The sequence below is a fragment of the Musca autumnalis genome, unplaced genomic scaffold (assembly GCF_047663935.1).
Source record: "Musca autumnalis isolate F117 unplaced genomic scaffold, ASM4766393v1 scaffold_3, whole genome shotgun sequence".
NCBI classification, from domain to species: domain Eukaryota; kingdom Metazoa; phylum Arthropoda; class Insecta; order Diptera; family Muscidae; genus Musca; species Musca autumnalis.
Genome location: NW_027411866.1, coordinates 3,788,182 through 3,801,887, shown reverse-complemented (window position 1 = coordinate 3,801,887; position 13,706 = coordinate 3,788,182). Strand labels below are relative to the sequence as shown.

Genomic DNA, 13,706 nt, shown 5'->3' with positions numbered 1-13,706 from the left:
TTGGTGGTTCTTCTCCAGCCTTTCTTTACAGACACAGCAAAGGCAGAAAAGCTTACCTCTGCATGAATGCTCAGATTTAAGGGCTGTGTTTTTTTTTTTTTTTTGCAACAAAAACCCTCTACAAAAAAGCCGCATACCTACTCGTTAAAGTTTGACAATGATGACGACAGCATTGTTACCAGCGAGTTATAGGTTAGGAGTGTTTTTTGGAGTATCAGAACGAACCGAAAGTGGGCAAAGAAGGAACTCAGCAAAAGATAGAAGAAAGAAACCCTTAAAGAAAAATTTGAAATAGGTTGAGTACAGAGAATGAAATGAAAGAAATACGAAATTCGATTTTTCACAAATTTTCTTTACATTTTCTTGTCTTCCCAACCCATTGCCAGACCCCGAGTCAATTAATGGTTTGGGCCAACAAAGTGTTAAAAGGTTTCTAATGTTAATTTTTTTCGTTTGTCTTTTCTTTGAAAAGGAAATTAATTTAAAATTTTGTTAGCTGCCGAGAATAAGGGAAAACGAATAAGAATTGTTTTCCATTACATACATAGAGGTTTCGGCTTATGCCATGTATGCTATAGTCGGTATATAACGACTGTAAAGGAAATATAGAGATTTTCCCAAGAATACTAAACAGATAGCAGAAGAGTGATATAAAAATGAAAGGATACAAAACAGGAATGAAATAATCAACACCTTTACCGTGATGGAACATTGAGAGGGTTATAATGGTTTGGGGCTAGGTTATGTAGCGGAGACTGGGGTTTGACTTTTTCCTTTATTAAAAGAATTGTCTAGAATTCAGAATTCATAGTCTGAAGAGCTACTTTATTCCTCAGGTCTTCAAGAGGGTTAGAGAATAATCTGCCACATTATCACTGCTTCTCTGAATGCCATACTATTCCAAACCATAGCAAAGGCGATTGAAAAGGGTTTACTGCGTTATCGCCTTAGAGAACTGCCTGGGACTGATTATAATTGTCCTGGATATTATAACAGTTCAAGACGCTCGCTGTAATCCAATTACCCAAGTAAGAAAACAAATTACCTCAACTGATAAGTAGAGGAGAAGTGGTCTTCTAACAGAAGACTTTATATAAGAAACTCCTACGGACTTCTATAAGCAGACCTTATATTCTTCTATAAGAAGAACTGTTGTCTTCTCTAAGAAGATATTGTAGTCTTATATAAGAAGACCTTATGGTCTCCTATGAGAAGACCATATGATATTTTATAAGAAGACCATAAGGTCTTCTTTGAGATGCCTTTTGCCCCTATATAAGAAGATCGTATCCTCTTATATAATAAGACCTTTTGGACTTCTTTTAGTTCTTCTATAAGAAGACATTATGGTCTTCTATGAGAAAGCCATATGGTCTTCTATAAGAAGACCTCACGGTCTTCTCTGGGAAGGCTTTCTGGTCTTCTATAAGTAGGCCTTATTGTCTTCTATAAGAATACCTTATGGTCGTCTATAAGAAGACCTTGTGGTCGTCTATAAGAAAACCTTATGGTCTTCTATAAGAAGACCTTACGGTCTTCTATAAGGAGATCTCATGGTCCTCTACAAGAAGAAATTATGGTCTTCTATAAGAAGAGCTTATGGTACTCTAGAAGAAGACCTTCTGGTCTCCTATTAGAAGACCTTATGGTCTTCTATAAGAAGAACTTATGGTTTTCTATAAGAAGACCTTATGGTATTCTAGAAGAAGACCTTATGGTCTTCCATAAGAAGACCTTATGGTCTTCCATAAGTAGACCTTATGGTCTTCTTTAAGAAGTCCTTATGGTCTTCTATAAGAAGACCTTATGGTCTTCCATAAGAAGACCTTATGGTCTTCTATAAGAAGACCTTATGGTCTTCTAGAAGAAGACCTTATGGTCTTCCATAAGAAGACCTTATGGTCTTCCATAAGTAGACCTTATGGTCTTCTTTAAGAAGTCCTTATGGTCTTCTATAAGAAGACCTTATGGTCTTCCATAAGAAGACCTTATGGTCTTATGGTCTTCTATAAGAAGACCTTATGTTCTTCTATAACAAGTCCTTATGGTCTTCTGTAAGAAGACCTCATGGTCTTCTATAAGAAGTCCTTATGGTCTTCTATAAGAAGACCTTATGGTATTCTATAAGAAGATCTTGTGGTCATCTATAAGAAGGCCGTATGGTCTTTTATAAGAAGACCGTATTGGCTTCTATAAGAAGATTTTATGGTCTACTATAAGAAGACCTTATGGTCTCTTATAAGAAGGCCTTATGGTCTATAAGAAGACCTAATGGTCTTCTATAAGAAGACGTTATGGTCTTCTATATGAAGGCTTTATGGCCTTCTATAAGAAGACCTTATGGCCTTCTATAAGAAGACCTTATGGTCTTCTATAAGAAGACCTTATGGTCTTCTATAACAAGACCTTATGGTCTTCTATAACAAGACCTTATGGTCTTCTACAAAAAGACCTTAGAGTCTTCTATAAGAAGTCCTTATGGTTTTCTATAAGAAGACATTATGGTATTCTAGAAGAAGACCTTATGGTCTTCCATAAGAAGACCTTATGGTCTTCTTTAAGAAGTCCTTATGGTCTTCTATGAGAAGACCTTATGGTCTTCTATAAGAAGACCTTATGGTCTTCTATAAGAAGACCTTATGGTCTTCTATAAGAAGACCTTATGTTCTTCTATAAGAAGTCCTTATGGTCTTCTGTAAGAAGACCTCATGGTCTTCTATAAGAAGTCCTTATGGTCTTCTATAAGAAGACCTTATGGTATTCTATAAGAAGATCTTATGGTCTTCTATAAGAAGGCTTTATGGTTTTCTATAAGAAGTCCTTATGGTCTTCCATAAGAAGACCTCATGGTCTTCTATAAGAAGTCCTTATGGTCTTCTATAAGAAGACCTTATGGCCCTCCATAAGAAGACCATATGGTCTTCTTTAAGAAGTCTTTATGGTCTTCTATAAGAAGACCTTATGGTCTTCCATAAGAAGACCTTATGGTCTTCTATAAGAAGACCTTATGTTCTTCTATAAGAAGTCCTTATGGTCTTCTATAAGAAGACCTCATGGTCTTCTATAAGAAGTCCTTATGGTCTTCTATAAGAAGACCTTGTGGTATTCTATAAGAAGTCCTTATGGTCTTCCATAAGAAGACCTTATGGTATTCTATAAGTAGACTTTATGGTCTCCTATAAGAAGACCGTATGGTCTTCCATAAGAAGACCGTATGGTCTTCCATAAGAAGACATTATGGTCTTCTATAAGAAGACTTTATGTTCTTCTATAAGAAGTCCTTATGATTTTCTATAAGAAGACCTTATGGTATTCTATAAGAAGTCCTTATGGTCTTCCATAAGAAGACCTTATGGTATTCTATTAGAAGATCTTATGGTCTCCTATAAGAAGACCGTATGGTCTTCCATAAGAAGACCGTATGGTCTTCCATAAGAAGACCGTATGGTCTTCCATAAGAAGACCGTATGGTCTTCCATAAGAAGACCTCATGGTCTTCTATAAGAAGACCTTATGTTCTTCTATAAGAAGTCCTTATGGTTTTCTATAAGAAGACCTTATGGTATTCTATAAGAAGTCCTTATGGTCTTCCATAAGAAGACCTTATGGTATTCTATAAGAAGATCTTATGGTCTCCTATAAGAAGACCGTATGGTCTTCCATAAGAAGACCACATGATCTTCTATAATAAGTCCTTATGGTCTTCTTTAAGAAGTCCTTATGGTCTTCTATAAGAAGACCAAATGGTCTTCTATAAAAAGACCTTATGGTCTTCCATAAGAAGACCTTATGGTTTTCCATAAGAAGACCTTATGGTCTTCTATAAGAAGGCTTTATGGTCTTCTATAAGAAGGCTTTATGGTATTCTATAAGAAGACTTTATGGTCTTCTATAAGAACACCTTATGGTCTTCTATAAGAAGTCCTTATTGTCTTCTATAAGAAGTCCTTATTGTCTTCTATAAGAAGACCTTATGGTCTTCTATAAGAAGACCCTATGGTCTTCTATAAGAAGGCTTTATGGTCTTCTATAAGAAGGCTTTATGGTCTTCTATAAGAAGGCTTTATGGTCTCCTATAAGAAGACCTTATGGTCTCCGATAAGAGGACCTTATGGTCTTCTACAAAAAGACCTTATGGTCTTCTATAAGAAGCCTTCTGTGTGAACGCCTTCTAAGTGAAATCCTAATGTTCTTCTATGAGAAGGCTTATGGTCTTGTATGCAGGGACGTACGCAGGGGTCCTCAAGACCTTCCATAAATATACCCTTTGGACTTCCACAAAGAGACATAATGGTCTCCTATGAGCAAACCTTATGTTCTTATTAGAATTTGTTATGGTCTTCTACAATAAGAAATTGTGATTCATATAAAAAATCTCATGGCCTTTACATGTCTCGGCCTATGAGCATCAGGTCACCTTATTCCATGACAAATTTAGTATATGGTGCATACTTTTAGGACTTCCATATGGGGTTAATGGGTTCTGACACTGAATTCCTCATGAGTTTCCTAATTCATAGGATAAGAAATGGATCCCGAACATCGATACACAAAAGAGGGTCATAAGATCTCAGTGAAAATGTTTCTCTACACGCATACACAATGATAGCTCCCTAAAGTATGCCGAAGAATATATGATGGCAATCCCAATCCCTGATCTAGAACCAACAATATGACAATAATTTATGTTATATTTTTTTCGTTGCAAAGTTCACCAAGACCTGCTGTAGCTCTACATTGCAATTCTCTGTAACTTTTTCTTTCCTAGTTTAGCTTGAATTATTTTTTCTTTACCTTAACCCCCAAGCAAAGAAAAAAAACGAACTGATTGGCGACTACCAATGTAAAGAGTAGCAGAGAAAGAAAAGGCAAAAGCAAACCTTATGCAAGGGAGTTTTTATTAACATTTATATTTTATTTTACCTTAGTTTTACGCTGATATTCTTTAGTTTTTTAATTAGAATTATAATTATGCTGGTGTTTGCTGTTTAGATTTTTGTTTTTTCTTTGCGGATTTATCGAAAATTTCGCAAAATTGTCTTACAATGGATGGAGAAGAAAAAGCATTAATTTTTTTGGCTGCGGCTGCTGCTAGCTTCTATTTTACGTATATTTGTATGTATGTATTTTTTCTGGCGTTAAAGCGTTTAGGCAATTAAATATTTTATTTTAAATATTTTTGGGTTTTTTTTTCGTTTACTAAATATTAAATTTTTTGCTGTATCACTTAAGCTTTAAACACATAAAATGGACTTTTTTGGTTGGTTGGTTGGTTGGTTGGAAATATCCTGGGTTTTTTTTCTTTGCTGCTTCTTATACAACTTTAATAAGGTGTGCTTTAAAGGGGTTTTATTCTTTACGATTTCTTTTTTTCCTCTTCGGTTATGCAGTGGTTTTCTGTGTTCCAAATAGAATTCACATAAATAATTTTTTCTGTGGTATTTTCGTATTTTATTTATGACGAAACCGAAATAAACTTTAGACGGATATTGATTTTTTTAGTGCATTTGCTTAAACTTTATAGAACTCTTTTTCAACTGAGTGGGGGGGTCTTTGTATAATGTTGTTTTCTTGGCCTTTTGCCCCTTGGAAATAGTCTCTTTTTTCAGCTGCAGTAATATATTATCGAACAGTCAAGCATCAGTCTTTTTCCCAAGGAAAATAGTCTGAATTTTATTTTTTCTTTTGGCTTGAAGAATGGAAAATTTCACAAGATTTTTAACATATTTTTTATGTCATCGCATATACACACACTCGAATCGCAGAGATTTTTCTCTTATTTCTTTTGTTGTTGTTGGATTTTCCACACACATACAGTGAGATTTATTGTGCCTATATTTTTCCTTTAACCGGCTTTATATTGATTTAATTGTTGTTATTTTTAGGGTTCTGCCTTTTTAAGCTCACAGTTCGCTTAATACTGAATTGGTGGCCATAGCTTTTGGCAGTTGTACTACCAGGTCGAAGCTTTTTTTCTGTGCCAGTTGTGTGCTGCTACCCCCTCTTGAGCTCCTCTCCAGCTGTTCGGTACATACAAAGTTTTCATTTACTTCGCTTATGTAGAACGAGCAGAGAGGGGGAGGGAAGAGGAAAGGACCTGCAGATTGGGGTAAGAGGTTATTGTATTACAACATTGTTGGGTGGCTAAATGGTTGTCTGCCTGCCTGACGGCTTGCTGTGTCATATTGGGTAGATATTACATTACACTTCTGCAGTATTCTTACTCAACATGTGATATGTTTTGTTGTTGCTTTTCTTGGTATTTCTTTTTATGGCCAGTAAGTCTCTATTGCTAGGATTTTGTGCGCATACTCCAAACTTGGTAATGTTTTCCTCATGCCAGGCCATGCCACTCACCATTCACTGTTAAACATTTGTCCAGTCAGCTGTGCTCAAGGTATCAGCTGTTTTCTTCTTCGTGATTGTAGAGGATTTTTCTACTGATTCTTTGCATCGAAATCTACCGCAAGATTTAAAGTGGAAATTCTTCGAAATTGATATGAGATATGGCGGAAATACTTCCCTAGATTTAGGATTGTGTGTGGAACTTAAAACAGAATATTATCATATCATCATAAACACTGAAAAACATTACACTCATATCGATAACATTCGATAACTAAGAATATTATGAAGAATTGTTTAAAGATTTGTTTCTTTTTTTGGTAGATAATGCAGCAAAATATCAAAGAGGGGACATTCCTGGTACTTAAGTGCTAAAATAGATTCCTTCAAAAATTTCGATAACTTTCGATAAATATAATATTTTGGACTATAAGTTGAATTGTTGATTCCTTATATTCATACTTCGGAATAAAACCTTAATTTCGCTTGTTTTGTGAAAATTTTTAGAAGAAGGTTGAAGTTTTTGTTTCCGCAAGTAGGATTGTGTTTGGAAAAGTCACCCACAGGGAAAATTATAGCACCTTATTAGATTTGACACTCTGAACTTCAGATATAGGCGACGAATTGTTACTGTTATGTTGAAAAAGAAGATCAATGTGGATTTTAAACCATCGAATGTTCGGAATATTTATTTCATAATTTTAAAGGTCTGGGTACATAAGCTGCATCGCCTGATAGTCTTGCTTTCCTGCTTCATTTCTGACATAATAAAAATAAAAGAAAAAAGAAGGCAGAGAAAATTTCGAACTGGGTTGCCCTTTTCTTTTTTATTCTTTTATCAGAAGCAAGCAGGCAAGGTAGCTAGGCCTTAAGAGTGGAAAAGTTGTACTGCTACAGGCGAAGCTAGAGTTGCTAGACAAAACATTTCCAAATATATAGCATATGTCTACTTAGCATTATTCTGCAAACGATGTCGAAAGATCGAATCATACCATTTTTATAACGAATTAAATTTGTTATCATTTTGATTCTTTTAATTTATTTATTTATCTTTTATGATTTTTCAAAAATGTCTGGCTTAATCCCATTATTGTTTTTTAATATTTAAAACACCTAATTTTTTAGTGAAGGTTTGGCATTGTACGCCAAGGGATAAGGCAGGGAAGACTATTTTCGATCCTCGCCACAGGATCTCATCAGTTCCCTTGTTTTTTATCTTCCCTGTCTGTAGTACCTTCTATTCGCAATATTTCACAGGTGACCTTATACCAGCATCCACTAAAGGCCATCCACCTATTTGTGAACAATGACAAAACTGACTTAGTGACTTTAAATTTGACTTACGCAGCTTTTGAAATCTTAGTAGGGAATATAAACATTAGAATTCATATTTTAAGCGTGATTACTAGTGAAGGTAGATTGGTAATGCTGCACATCTTCAGATCAAATCGTAGGAGCGGTTCTTGCAAAAAATAGATTTGGTGCCATTGTGCCTCAGTAACAAAAAAGCTACTTGAATTAGGCGTTATGCATGTATCCCAAAAAGGCCACCTACTTGTGAAAAATAACAACACAGAATTAGTAAAGACACTCACAACTGTAGAGATGGCTAAGGCGAACGGTTTGTGGTAATAGATGGAGTACTATTACACCCTAAGGGGCCACCTATTTGTGAACAAAGACAGCACTGAATTAGTGACTTTAATGTTAACATGATCTGATTGAAGCCTTAATGGGTAATATAATCTTTGCAATATGTATTCAGATCCCCATTAGTGCCTACTTTTTCCACACCTCGCCGATTTAAGCAGAGATACCACAACTAGCGGAAATAAATTGACGAAGCTCCACACCTTCAGATCAAAATTGACGAAACTCCACACCTTCAAATCAAAATGAAGGAGTGGTTTTTTGGGAAAGATAGATTGAGTTCCATATTCATGAGTTCCTACTTGTGCAAATATAACTGCACAGAATTAGCAAAGACACTCACAAATGTAGAACTGGCTGAGGAAAACTGTTTGTGGTAATAGATGGCGTTCTTTTACAACCTAGTTGCCTTACACTAGCATTTACAAAAGACCACCTTTTTGTGAAGAAATACAACAATGAATTAGCGACTTTAAAGTTGCCTGAAGCAGATCTTGAAGCCTTAGTAGGAATATATACATTACAATATATATTCAAATTCCCACTGGTACCTACTTTTTTAAAACCTGCTCTTAGCCAGTTTGGTGCTCTCACGCGAAAGTAAATTGTCAATGGTATACACATTGGATCTAAATAAAGGAGTGTTTTTTTAAATAGATTGAGTTCCATATTAATGTTTTCCAGAAAGGACAGCTACATGTGAAAAATGACAAACAAAAATTAGCAAAGACACTCACAACTGTGGAGCTGGCTGAGGGAAACCAAAGACGTACAATGGTAAAGATTGGACATCATGCACAATGGAGTTAAATTTTAATATTCAAGCATAGAGGACGTTATTGTATAACAGACTATTAACAGAATACAACAGAAACAAAAAACCCGGATAAACGAACACATAGCTGATGCAAAGAAAGGCAAAGAAAGCACCGCATTATCTCAACACATAAAGGAGAGCGGTCATTTTGCAGATTTTTTAAATGTTAGAATATTAGACAAAGAAAAAAGAGAGAACAAACGATACACTCTTGAGAGCTTACGCATCCAAGAGAGAATAAACAAATCTATAAACACCAAAGAAGATAAAGATAATATCAAACATCAATATTCAGTTGCAATCATTTAAATTAGTACGGTTCTGTGATACACATAGGTTAAGTCTTTTGCTGCAATATTTTTTTTTTTTTATACATTATTATTGATTATTTTTTAAATTATACAAATATCTGTCTTGTGAAGTCCAGTTTTTTTTTTATAAAAATGAACATAATTAATAATCATGTTACAATAAACTAATTGTAAGTAAAAGATAAAAACCTAAAAATTCCAAAATTGTGCAATAAAAATGATGTATTCTTGTCGTAGGATTTTCAAATAAAAACTCCTGATGAAGTTGGAAAAAGGCCAACGAAACGTTGAGTTGATCATGAAATAAATTAGTTTTATTTATTCCATCGAACAATTGACCTAATCAGCCCAGTGGAAACCACTATTATTGAATACATAATAATAAGGTCATAAACACAGAAACAAAAGCCTACACCAATGTGAACTATGTTAAATATAACATAATTTCATGTCACAATATTGTAACATCACATTATGTTAGACTGCCAGTGTCATCTGCCGATGTATAGTAACAATGGAAATCTCCCATCCTATTGTAATATATATTTTTGGGGGAAACTCTTTGTGATTAGATGGCCAAAGACATACAATGGTAAAGATTGGACATTATGCACAATCGCGTTAATTTTAATATTCAATCATAGAGGGCGTTTATGTATAACAGACAATTAACAGAAACAAAAGCGTACACCAATGTGGACTATGTTAAACATAAAATAATTTATGTTACCTGGTGGTCTAACATAATGTGATGTTACAATACATCACATTATGTTAGACCACCAGTGAAATCTGCCGATATATACTCGCAATGGAAATGTCCCATCTTATTGTATTATATATCTTTGAGATGGCGTAATATTACAACCTAGTGGCGCTATACTAGCACCACAAGAGGCCACCTACTTGTGACTAAAGCCTTGAAGCAGCCATAGTGAACAATACAGCCATTTGAATTTTTTTTAGATTGCCAGTAGTACCTATTTTTCCAAACCTTGTCCATTTTAGGCAGTTTGACAATGTTCCACATCCAAGTAATGTTTTTTGGTAAAGGTAGATTGAATTCCATTAATGTGTTCCAGAAAGGCTACATATTTGTGAAAAAATTACAGCAGAGAATTAGAAAAGACGCTCACAACTGTAGAGCTGCTTAAGTGAAACAGTTTGTGGTAATAGATAGCGTTCTATTACACTTATTTGTAAACAAAAATATCATTAAATTAGTGACTTTAAACTTGACAAGATCTGATTGAAGCCGTAGTGGCTAATATAATAACTTCAATATCTATTCAGCTTGACTACTTTTTCCAAAATTCGTCCATTTTAGCTGGTTTGTGGTGTCTCGGTGAAGGCGCTGTTTTTGGCAAGATAGATTGAGTTCCACATTAATGTGTTCATATACGCCACCTACTTGTGAACAATCAGCACAGACACTGACAATAGGAGAGCTGGCTGAAAAAGCTGTTTATGATATAGGTGGCGTACTGTTACGACCCACTAGGGAATTTAGTGGAAATTATCTTACATATCAATTATGTAACGGTGCCACCGTGGTGCAATTGTATGCACACCCGCCTTGCACGCAGAAGGTCATTGGCTCGATTCCCCAGCTAGGCAACATTAAATTTTCAACGGTGGCAAAATACCCCTCAGTAATATTGTTGACATTTCCTAAGTATTTCAGCCATGTAAAACTTCTCTACAAATGGTGTCTTAGGACACTCCGTTCAGACTCGGCGATAAACTGTAGGTCCCATATCATTGAGCTAATATGAATCGGGGTACACTCATTGACATGAGACAAGTCTCCCTTGTCCCGCCTGGGTTGTTTGTAGAACAGTTATTATTATATCTTTGTAACAGATTGTCTGACCTAAAATATGATTTTGCACACTAAATAGTGTCTTCATAACGAAGTTTCGCTATAACTTATTATTCTCTTATCCCCAACAGATACGTTATAGTCTGTATTTTTTTTTATAGCCGATCGCGATCCAAACGATCCAGCTACGACACCAACTTGGGAATATTGGCATAACTCAATGATCGAAGACACTCACAGCTGTAGAGTGTCGCCATCTGTCTTCAATATAACGAAACCACTTGGTTTATAGGGAAGATAGATGGCGTTTTATTGTAAATTAATAAGAAATTTGCTTTTTGGAAGGCTGAAACGCCTATCGTGCCTGCCTTGAACTTTGTATGCATGAATTTGAATTGACAGGCCAGTAAACATAACAATATTGCGCGGGGATTAAAAAACCCTTAAGTAAAATGCTAGTCACATTTTGTAAGTACTCCGGATTATAGATTCTCCAAAAATAGGTGTCGTACCATTCGCAGTTTACACTCAGCCAACACTCATCGATATTCAAAATGTTTTCTAAACGTCTTGGTGAGCCCAAACCATCATTTATGTACGTACGACATGGATCACAAGGACGGACTGTGTACGATGCGAGCTATAAATAGAACATTGGTGGTGTTTTTTATTGGGATAGCTGATACAAATTTGTTTTTTTTTTTTTCAAAATATTCTGGCTTAATCCCATTGTTGTTGTTTTAATATTTTAAAACAACTAATTTATTAGTGGAAAAAGTTTGACATTCTTTGCCAAGGGGCAAGGCAGGGAAGACTAGTTTCGATCCTCGCCTCAGGATCTCATCAGTTCCCTTGCTTCTTGTTTGTAAATATTCTCCACCGAAGTTATTTTTCAATGACTTCTTCAACAACAAAAACTTTTTATGCCCAAACATCAATCGTCAGCTCGAAGTATAAGGTGAACAAGGTGAGAGCTTTATGGTAACACAAAATTAGCATGGCTCCTCATATCTATGGAGAAGGAGAGAACATTAAAAGAAAGCGATGGTATCAATTACAATGTTGTTTTCAACGAATGTATACAGCAACCTCACTTCTAACGAACGTATCATGACTCTAATGGCCGGAAATATAGTAAGTATCCTTCTTCAGACCCTTACTTCTTGTCACGGCAAACTTTGAGCATTTGCTGCAAATTTCATGGAAATCGGTTCAGTAGTTTTGGAGATATAACATATTTAAACAAGTAGGGCCGAACTTGTTATACCCTCCACCACAAGTTGTATTGAAGTAAAATGGAACAAGTAAGAAAGTATCAGTCAGCTGAGCCGACAGAGATATACCCTCAGCCACGTACCCGAAGAAAAAAAGTTAACACAATACTACTGTAGGTTTTTTAGCTGTTGGGAAAATTTTGCAGGATGGAAAGGGTCGCAAAAAACTACATGTTACAACAAAATTCAGAATGATCCAAGACGAGTACATTTTTTTCCAAACTTTGGGTAGGGTGTACCCATAGGAGTGATCCGATGTAGTACATATTCGGACCTAATACAAATCTGTAGGAAATATTTTTTTCTTGTTTAGTCTATGGATATTTTCCTTACAGACTATATAATTAAATATGTTGTACTTAATTTTCTGAATTTAAATAGATATATTACAATTTTACTTTTCAATTTACAAAGTTTGAGCTAAATCGATTTCTCTCTTAAAGGGTTATTTTACACATTAGCCAGTTTAGGTGGTGCCGGTAGGATTTTCTGGACCTTTTTGGGTCATTATCTCAGGAAGTATGGACTTTGCCACGAAAAAAAATGCAACGTCGTAACAGGGGCCGCAAGTGCAACCTGCTGCGTCACAAATTAATAAGATCAGAGAGGAGTTGTTAAACTATACTTTTTCCAAATTTCGTGTGGGAGGTACTCAAATGAGTGGACCGATATAGTCCATATTAGAACTCGATCTATGCCTGAAAGTAATATTACCAATAGCAAAGTTTGGCTCAATTCGGTTATTCCCTCCTAGAGTTATCATGCCCCAATCTTGGTTAAAAATTTTGAACCTTTGTGGTGGAGGTACCGGAAGGAGTGGACCGATATGGTCAATCTTCGAATTTAAACTAAGTTTGGACAAAATATTGAAAGACCCAAAATTTTAACCAAATATGTTGATCCGTTCGAGAGTTATCGTCCACTCCAACTACGACATATGGTATTATATGGGTTGTTTGCAGTTTTCGTGCTGATTTCTGAGGATATATGGACTTGCTCCTGAAAAAAATTATACCGTCGTAATGGGGGTAGTGAATACAAGTGGCTGCAACAAAAATCAAAGCGATTCGAGAACAGGCCTTAAACTGCACTTAAGCAAAATTTTGTGTGGGAGGTACCTGAAAGAGTGAACTAATAGGGTCCATATTGGAACCTCATCTATGTCTAGTAGAAATGTCACGATGTGCAAAGTGTGGACTAATTCGGTTACTCCCTTCAAGAATTATCGTGCAACAATTTTTCCGAACATTTTTGAACTTTTGTGGGGGAGATACCTGAAGGAGTGGACCGATATGGCCTATCTTCGAACTTAAATCAAATCTGGACAAAATATTTCGATACCCAAAATTTGAACCGAATCGATTGATCCGTTCGAGAGTTATCGTGCGCACCAGCCAGCCAGCCAGACAGACAGACAGACGGACGGACATTGCTAGATCTACTCAAAATTGTCTGAAACGGATATCGTACAAACATACTTGGGGTCT

General features: G+C 35.6%; 1 protein-coding gene across 1 annotated transcript in view; it reads right to left on the bottom strand.

Moving 5' to 3' along the window:
- futsch overlaps positions 1-5,923 on the bottom strand; it is a 178,109-nt gene extending 172,186 nt beyond the window's left edge. The window contains exon 1 of the mRNA XM_073975287.1: positions 4,924-5,923. The gene's annotated coding sequence lies outside the window, so the exon portion shown is untranslated. The remainder of the gene's footprint in view (positions 1-4,923) is intronic.
- Positions 5,924-13,706: the final 7,783 nt, after the last annotated feature.